Source organism: Alligator mississippiensis, chromosome 1 (genome assembly GCF_030867095.1).
Source record: "Alligator mississippiensis isolate rAllMis1 chromosome 1, rAllMis1, whole genome shotgun sequence".
NCBI classification, from domain to species: domain Eukaryota; kingdom Metazoa; phylum Chordata; order Crocodylia; family Alligatoridae; genus Alligator; species Alligator mississippiensis.
In genome coordinates, this window is record NC_081824.1 from 99,811,655 (window position 1) to 99,820,713 (window position 9,059).

The window sequence follows — 9,059 nt, forward strand, 5'->3', positions numbered from 1 at the left end:
CTATCTGAAAAGAAACACATCTTTTTATATTTCATCTTTTTCCTGGTCTCAGTCTTTACTGTTGTCTCAAACTGTTATGACATTAAATACATTTCTATTAAGGTAGTACCCTTCACAAAAAGAATACCACTAAATGTTTTGTTTTTCCTTTATTTTTTCTTCTGTCTCTCTCTCTCTCTCTCTATCTTTCTTTCTTTCTGACAAATTCTGTGAAGTCTGAATTTGGGGCTAAAGTAATGTCAAATGTAACAGTAACTGTAAAATCAAAAACAACTGCCCATTTGCTCAGAAGCCAAGATGTAGTGTAAATCGAATTCCCTGAAGAAAAACCTACTGCACTCCCTTGAGATGCTGCTCTTTAATAATATCATTGTAGCTGCAATGCCAGATAGGGCATGAGGAGGCACTGATGTGAACATACAGAAAATCAGGTTGTGCGGAAAGTTTACAAGCCATCTGACCAAGTTTAAGCACTTGCAGTAAAGGACAAATCCCTAATTTGTCAATTTAGCTCTTAGTTTTATACAGGATTAATCTGTTAACATTAACATTACCTTTGTATGTTTTTAAAGCAAAACGAGAATATAAATAATTATCATAAATTGTTTGTTAAAGGCCCTTTTCAAATACTTTTGGTATTCATATATGGGTTTTTTTTAGATGTTTGCGTAAATGTAAATTCAGATATCCCTTAGTAGTCTCCAAATGTCTCTACTATCAAGCAATCTAATAGCTTTATTTATGACAGCTCTTTAGAGAGTTCAGCAAACACATGCAGTCAAGATTATTCAAGCTATTATAATACAAGATTGTATTACAGTGTTTTGACTAAAAAAGACTTAAACTTCTGGGAAAAAAAGAATTGGATGCTACTGTTTTATATTATGCTGGGGTATATATGTTATTTTAATCCCTAGGCAGATGAGTTACATTTTTCTCAAGAAGCATCCCATTGCTAACAGTAAGATTCATCATAACCACAGGTACCAACGATTGAGTATTATGGAAATTATCATTTTTGACACACTGTATGACATCAAGTATCTTAAAAGTTGTCTGGATTATTAAACAGCTTAAGTGTGGCCTAATTTGCCTAATTCAAACATGTATGAACCTTATGAAACTGTCTATTTAAGTCTACATTATGTTATAATGGTCCCTACTAGTATTCTGAGATTTCATCTTGTGGCACACTCTTTCATTATAAATGTTGTTCTTTCACATCTGATCTTTAAAAATTCTCTTTGGTCTGAAACTCAGCATAAAACAGTCTTAGTGCCTTAGCATAATTTCAGATGTCTTAATATAATTAAAAATGAATACTAACATTTGTTAAAGTATACAACTCTGAAACATGTAGACTCTTTTCAGGTGCTTGTTGCCCAAATATTAAAAACAAATTATCAAGCAGATATTCAACTGTACAGCCCAACCACTACTTATATTCTATAACTGCAGATTCAAAAAAGTTGAGACACTTAATTTAGAAAAATATACTCCACTACCTGGCCTAGATTTAGGAAATTATTTCTGGTAAATTAAGTGTTTAAGCACATGCTTACATTTCTTCGCAGTTAGTAGGATCCAAACACATACTTAAATATAAGCATGAGATTTTTGGTTTTCCTTCTGTGTACCCTTCTCCAATTACTCTTTAACTTCATTAATTTAACTATGAATTTATTTTAAAATTTGTTGCGACTGAGAGACAAATCATAAAATAACTCAGCATTTATTTATTTGTTAATTTAATAATCTTTATAGATTGCCATTTTGGAGCAAAATTTGTATTACAGTTGATATTACAGTGTTCATTTCCATATTATTTAGCCATCCAACTCTAGCATGTAAACTTTCATGCTCATCTAGGAAAGATCATTTTCTTTAGAAAAAAGTCCTAAACTAAAGGAAACACAAAAGAGTTACATTTAAGTACGATTGAGGTTATGACACATATCAGTAACAGGTTTTGTTTTATCAGTTTCACAAAATCTGTTTCATCAGTTATATCTTTCCTTGTTCTGTTGAGTTGTGTTTAGCTCTTGTATGGTTTTCCTGACATGCTATGAATAATTTTACATGCCATCTGGTTTACATGTCAGGTTCCATATGCACAATGTATAACCTGAATACAATATTTTGATTGATTTGAGCTACTAGGAAGGCTTTGGTCCCCTTCAATCAATATATATTGAATTTGATATATTGATATTCAAAAAGCATAGTCCTTAATAACTTGTTTTAGGGGCTTATTCTATAGATTAAGATATAACACCATAGTACCCAAAAACAATTTATTTAAAAAAATATATAAACAAGACTAGAAATCAGTAGTCACTGTTCCATTTATTTTTATCCTGCTAAGACTGCTAACAGTTTTCTAATAGTAAGAGTCCAATAATCTTTCAGGACCATTCACCTGACAACTTGAAGATATGATACCATAAACATGATTCAGGTTAATACAAATTACATTAAAATGCCAGTGGCTCTAAATGAGAAACATCTGAATGAAGCTGTTCCACAAATTATATTCGTAAAGACGTTAAAGGAGATTAAAGAAGATTCAAATTCAGACTCTTCTTCACAGGTTCACTCCCTATGATCCCTGATTTACAAACCCAAACAACACACTCAATTAAAAAAAACAAGTCAATCAAAAATGCCAACAACTGTAACTATAAACCAGTGATTCTGAATCCTTTTAGACTCCAGGACCTCGTATTAGACTCAAGACATCCCTCAGAAAATGCCAGCTCTTAGTTTTCACTTGTTTTTACTATGAAAAACTAATAGAGCAAAATTTATGTTGCAAAGTACTCAGAAAAACCATAGGAGGTCACAAATGTTTTAACCCTACAAATTCCTATCTGAAATCTCTGCACTCATTTTGTTAATCACGTTTGCACACCTAACAGCACTAATATTATGCGACACCCCTGAAGGGTTTTAAGGCACCTCAGGGTGCCACGGCACCGTGGTTGAGAATCACTGCTAAACACTTACTTATTTTCAAACAACATATATAACTACCATACACATGAATTTCTTATTGTACGCATGAGCAATAATTACTGGGATACATTTTACTGTACACTGTTTACTCTCTGGAAGGGTATTCAGAACTGCCAAATTGATGGCCTCCAAGGCAAATGTTCAGACTTACGGAGATAAATGTCTTCTTTTTCAGAGTTACCAGGTATCCCCAAATTCAAAATGAAGTCAATAGAACCTGTGGGTATTTAGTACCTTTGAATATCAGGCCAAAGTTCCTAATGTGGAAATAAAAGCCATTTAACTCGATGTATTTAAAATTAAAACACAATAATAGTAATTGTTTTATATAGCAAAATATTTCAATTATATGAAATGATCGGATAACCCACAAAAATCAAAACCAATAAAAATTCCTTTAAATATTATTCCCTGTACAGCCAGTGTACAATTCCTTTTCACATACTGTACTAGATAAGTTAAGCCAATTGAATTCAAAATGTTATGTAAAATTAAGAATAGAAAATTCAGTACAACAAGGAAATATCCTTTGTCCCCCAAGGTACTATGTAAAATAGCACAAAAGAAAGAAAAGTAATAAAGAATAAAATATTTTTCTACTTTAGAGCCCAATTTCTTTCTTTCATTTCTAATAGGAACATCTTAATCAATCCATAAATAAATATTCTTGACACGTTTACTTCAAAAGCAATGCAAAACCATACAGAACCATGCAAAAAAGGATGACTACTAGATGCAGTACCTTGAACTTGTATGTGCAAATGTGCAATGTCTAGTAACACAGATTCTTTATTAAGAGGCTAACAAGTGTATAAAAACATAACATAGAAAGATTATACTCTCTATGCAAGCATCTGCTTTCTAATAATTCAAGTTGTTATCATCCTGGTTTACTGTCATAATCCTGATTGTTTCAGATTGCCATACAAGGATATCTAATATTCTGACATTTCATTTTGCAGAAAAGTTAGCCGGGTCACTATAGATTTTTTTAATTTTTTTTTTTTTTACTCCTTGGTATATCTCTTTTATACATACTCACACTCTATCTTTTTTAACAGGGTGTGGTCAATTTAAGCAGTTAGATTATAGAAATGAGAGCTATTTTTTCCTAAAAGTCAATATTGACTTTTTGGTGTCTCGTTCTTATATTTACTTTCCCATAACACTGATATTGTACAATACTGAGAATGTTCCGTGAATTGAACTTCCATTTACTAATGGATTTTATTTTTCGTAAAATCTTTGTAGTCTGTATGAACATGTCCATTTTAATTATTAACTAGAGGCATTCCTACTTAATTGTGTGTGTATGTTTTGAAGAAGGCCTTAAAAACTGAATAAGAAATGATAAATTATACCACATTTACTATTTTTTCCCCAAGGGCAGCAGGGAGAGAGGACGGATTGCTTATACATTAAAAGCTTATGCAACTCTTTTCCTTATGGATTATATTACATTTCTCTTCTTGTTTTCCAGGTCCCACTGTTTACTCTCTCAAGGCCCGATCCACAGACTATTAAAATTAATAGGAACTTCTCCACCGACCTCAATGGGCTTTGGATCTGGTCCCTCCCTGTTCTAAACTTTATGGCAGAATCCCCACCCCAATCAGAAAACTAGCCAACTCTACCCAGGGGTTATTCTGTAGAGGGCTATGTATAAAATGACTATTCTTTCCCTATTTTGCTAGCAAGCATTTGAAAAAAGGATCCAATTTTGATTGTTTTTTCTTTTTTCAAAGTCAGAGTGGAAATTCACAGGGTAACTCTGACACAATGCAGCTAAATCTCTCTGAACACGGCTCTAGTCACCTTTTAGAAATCTATTTATTTTCATAGAATCATAGAAAATTAGAGTTGGAAGGGACCTCAGGAGGTCATGTAGTCTAATCCCCTGCTCAAAGCAGGATCACACATAACTAGATGATTTCAGCCAGGGCTTTGTAGAGCTGGGCCTTAAAAATCTCCAAGGATGGAGATTCCACAACCACCCTTGATATCCTGTTCCAATGCTTCAGCACCCTCCTAGTGAAAAATTTGTGACTAATATTCAACTTAAACTTCCTGTGCTGCAACTTGAGACCATTGCTCCTTGTTCTGTTGTCTGCCACCACTGAGAACAGTCTAGCTCCATCCTCTTTCGAACCCTCCTTCAGGTAGTTGAAGGCTGCTTTTAAATCCCGGCTCAGTCTTTTCTTCTCTAGAATAATCAGCCCTGTTCCCTCAGCCTCTTCTCATAAATCATGTGTCCCAGCCCCTGAACCATCTCTGTTCATTGCTGCTACTGTGCCTCTTCCAACCTACTTCCTTGTCCTTTTCCTTGCAGCAGTATTCAGTCCTGCCCACCCCACTTCTGTTACTGTAGTTGGGGGGGGGGGGGGGGGGAAATTTTCCCACTGACTTCAAAGGGAGAAGGATTGGACCCAGGATGCCAAAGATCCCAAGAGAAAAGATTGCTGTCCTGCCTCTGACAGCCAGAAGCAATATGGAAAGAGCTTATCCAAATCCAAAACCACCAGCTTGACACTTTCCCCACAAACCAGGCAGAGCAGGGGGACTAGAACAAAAAGCCCCTTGCCCTGGTGCCTCTGACCTCTGACAGCCAGTCCCCCATCAATCCGAGCCGAGTTCCCAGGCACTGATTTGGTCTCAAACCTGCTTGCAACTGTTTGCCCTTCCCTCCAGCTCTTCCAGCTACAACCCTAAGCAGAGAGCATGAGGGCTGAGAGGAGGATGGAGTGGCCCTGCACAGCTCCAGGGGCGCCTGCCTGGGGGGAGTGCCCCCAGGAGTGGGGCTCCCTGGAGCCTCCCCAACCAGCGCCAGACACAGCAGCGCCCCTCCCTGCCCCTGCTGAAGCCCTGAAAAGCAGCATCCCTGCCTCCCCCGTAGACCCCCGCTACGAAGAGTCTCCACGCCCCACCTGAGCCAGCAGCTGCTTCCTTCCAGCTGCCCCTCCGCCTCCTCCCTCAACAGCTCCCATAGGAGCGGGCTGTGCCCGGGCCCCGGCGCGGCACTGCCCCGCTCCCGGACTGTCCCCAGCTGCGACGCACAGCGCCGCGCCCCGGGCTCCTCGCCCGTCCTCACCGCGGGCCGGCGGCCCCGAGCGCCCCAGTCCTGCAAAGCTTCCCGCCACCACCCGAGCAGCCCGGCGTCCCCTGCCCTGCCTTCTGCTCCACACCAAGTCTCTGTGCGCACGGACACATCTGCACACACGCTCTGCCTGTGTGTGTGTGTATGTGTGTGTGTGTCCGTCTCCAAAAGCCTAAGGATACACACACATACAAGCATACACCCCCCCCATACATAGACACTTATACATATATGTATGGATGTGTATGTATAAATGTGTGTGCGTCCTTAGTCTCTTGGACACACACACACACATACAAATATATATATATATATATATATATATATATATATATATATATATGCACATACACATGCATATATACACACATCCATACATAGACACTTATACATATATGTATGGATGTGTGTATAAATGTGTGTGCCCTTAGAATATACACACATATACATACACACATACACGGATATATACACATATCCATACATACACACGTATACATATATGTATGGATGTGTGTGTGTGTGTGTGTCCTTAGTCTCTTGGACGCAAACACACATATACATACACACACACACACACACATATATATATATATACACACATCCACATCCACACATATGTGTGTGTGTATGTATACACACAGGCATATACACACGCATACACATATACAAATGCACAGACACATACATATCAGTACATGTATATGGATGTATGTACACACACATATATGCACATGTGCAAAGACATGCACACCTTCATACACATATACATCTGTACACACATCTACTGTACATACAGGTATGCATGCATGTGTGTGTGTGTACATGTCTATGTGCATGTGTGTGCACTCGCACACGCCCCCCGGCAGCAGCCCGCAGCGGAGCCCGGGCACACACGCACTCCCTGGTGCCCGGACGACTTACCGGGCATCCTTCAAAGCAGGCGGAGGGGAGGCGCAGGGCCGGGGCCGGGGCTCAGCGGCGGAGCAGCGCGGGGCCGAGGCAGGAGCGGGGGGCGGCGCGGGCACACGCGGCTGCCGGGGCAGTGAGGCGGGCGGCGGCGCAGCGGAGGGCGCCTTTCCCGCACATCCCGGGGAGGCTGCGGCCAGGAGGACAAGGAGGAGCCCGGACTGGGGCTCCCGCGCGTGGCTGCGGCTCTCCCTGCCCCGCTCCGCTCCCTGCCCGGCTGCAGCTGCGGCCGTGCCCAGCTGAGCCGCGAGTCTCTCTCGCAGCCTCGCGGATGCACTGAGGAGCCCCCGCTCCCTCCTCCCTCTTCACCCGCCCCCTGCAAGGCAGCGAGCGGCGGAGGCTGCAAAGCGCCGCGCAGGTGAGACACATCCCTCCACCTCCAGCCCTGCAGCTGCTGCGAGGGGACCTGGTTCGCCTCAGCACTGGGGGGGTCCGGGCTGGGACAGAAGGCTGCTGCCGGCTCTTGTCGCCTGATTCCCAGGATGAGCAACCACTGCGGAATAAGGAAGCAGCAGCAGCAGGCAGGCAGGAGTTTCCTTTCCTCACCAGCTCTGCCATACCTAATTCCTCTCCCATGCTGTGCTTCCCCCCCTCTCCCCTTCCCCAGCCACTTGCTAGGGAGCTCCCTGCCGCCTGATTTACCTGCTGGCACATGCCCCTGTGTCCTCCAGGCAGGCCTGAGAGAGAGGTGATGGGGAGAGGGGGAGATTCACATCCCAAAACCCTCCTGCTCATTCTCAGGAGGAATAAAAAAAAATAGCCACAGCAGCACTGGAAGTTCTTTGCATCATCAGCCCGGCTGGTGCTGCTGCTGTCTGCTCGCTACTGTTCCCAAGAAGCAGGGCAAGGGCATGTGGGAGGGAGGCAGCTACACTTCTCCCCCCTAACCATCCCTCCCCCGTGCAACACTTAAAAAAAAAAAAGAAAAAAAAAAAGACTTGCTGGCAAGGTGAGATGGGGAGGGCTTAGGATTTTGGATGTAAAGTTTCAGATCCAGTCCTTAGAAGCAGAAAGGAGTTGGGCTGGAAGAGACCTCCAGAGATCACCTAGTCCAACCCCCTGCCTGAGGATCAGCCCTATTAACCAACTCTTCCTATGCAATCCATCATATAAACTCTCCATAAGACTGTCTTGTGTGTGTCAGCACTGCAGACCTAACAGCTTAACTTGGCACTGGTAAAGCAAGGGAACCACAGCAGCCAACTTCATAGAAAAAGTAGAGCTGGAAGGAACCTCCGGAGGTCACCTAGTCCAACCCCCTGCCAGAAGCAGGATCAGTCGTAGCCCACTCATCCTACGCAATCCATCATCTAAGCTTTATACAAGACTGACAGCAATCCTGACACCACAGACCTAACAGCCTAACTTGCCACAGGTAAATGAGGGAAACCATGCAGCCAACTTAATAGAAAAAGCAGGGTTAAAGGGACCTCTGGTGAGGACACTTAGTCCGACTCCCTGCCAGAAGCGGGATCAGCCCTTGCCAGCTCATCCTATGCAATCCATCATCTCAACTCTGCATAAGACGGCTGTCAAACCTGACACCACACAGGCCTAACACCCTAACCTGCCACAGGTAAAGCAGGGAGCCATGGCAGCTGACTTCATAGAAAAAGTAGGGCTAGAAGGGACCTCCAAAATTCATCTGGTCCAGAGGTTCCCAAACTTTTTCTTATTGCATACCCGCTTCCAGATTTACCAGCTGCTCACATACCTCTACCAGCATACATTTGATATTTTAACCTCTTAAATGCCAATTATCATAATGAAAATTAAATCCACCTTTATGCAATTCTCCCACGTACCCCCCAGAGATGTCTTGTGTACCCCCAAGGGTACCCATATCACAGTTTGGGAACTCCTGATATAGTCCAACCCCCTGCTTGAGGCAGGATCATCACTAGCCAAATCCTCCTATGCAATTCATCATCGAAACTCTACTTAAGACCATCACCCACCCTCACAACACAAAGTAACGCCT

The 9,059-nt window shown here is 42.2% G+C and overlaps 1 protein-coding gene across 1 annotated transcript in view; it reads right to left on the minus strand.

Annotated features, from left to right (window-relative positions):
- The window catches only part of HS3ST5 (heparan sulfate-glucosamine 3-sulfotransferase 5), a 300,161-nt gene extending 292,812 nt beyond the window's left edge, over nucleotides 1-7,349 (minus strand). Inside the window, exon 1 of the mRNA XM_059733129.1 lies at nucleotides 7,034-7,349. The gene's annotated coding sequence lies outside the window, so the exon portion shown is untranslated. The remainder of the gene's footprint in view (nucleotides 1-7,033) is intronic.
- Nucleotides 7,350-9,059: the final 1,710 nt, after the last annotated feature.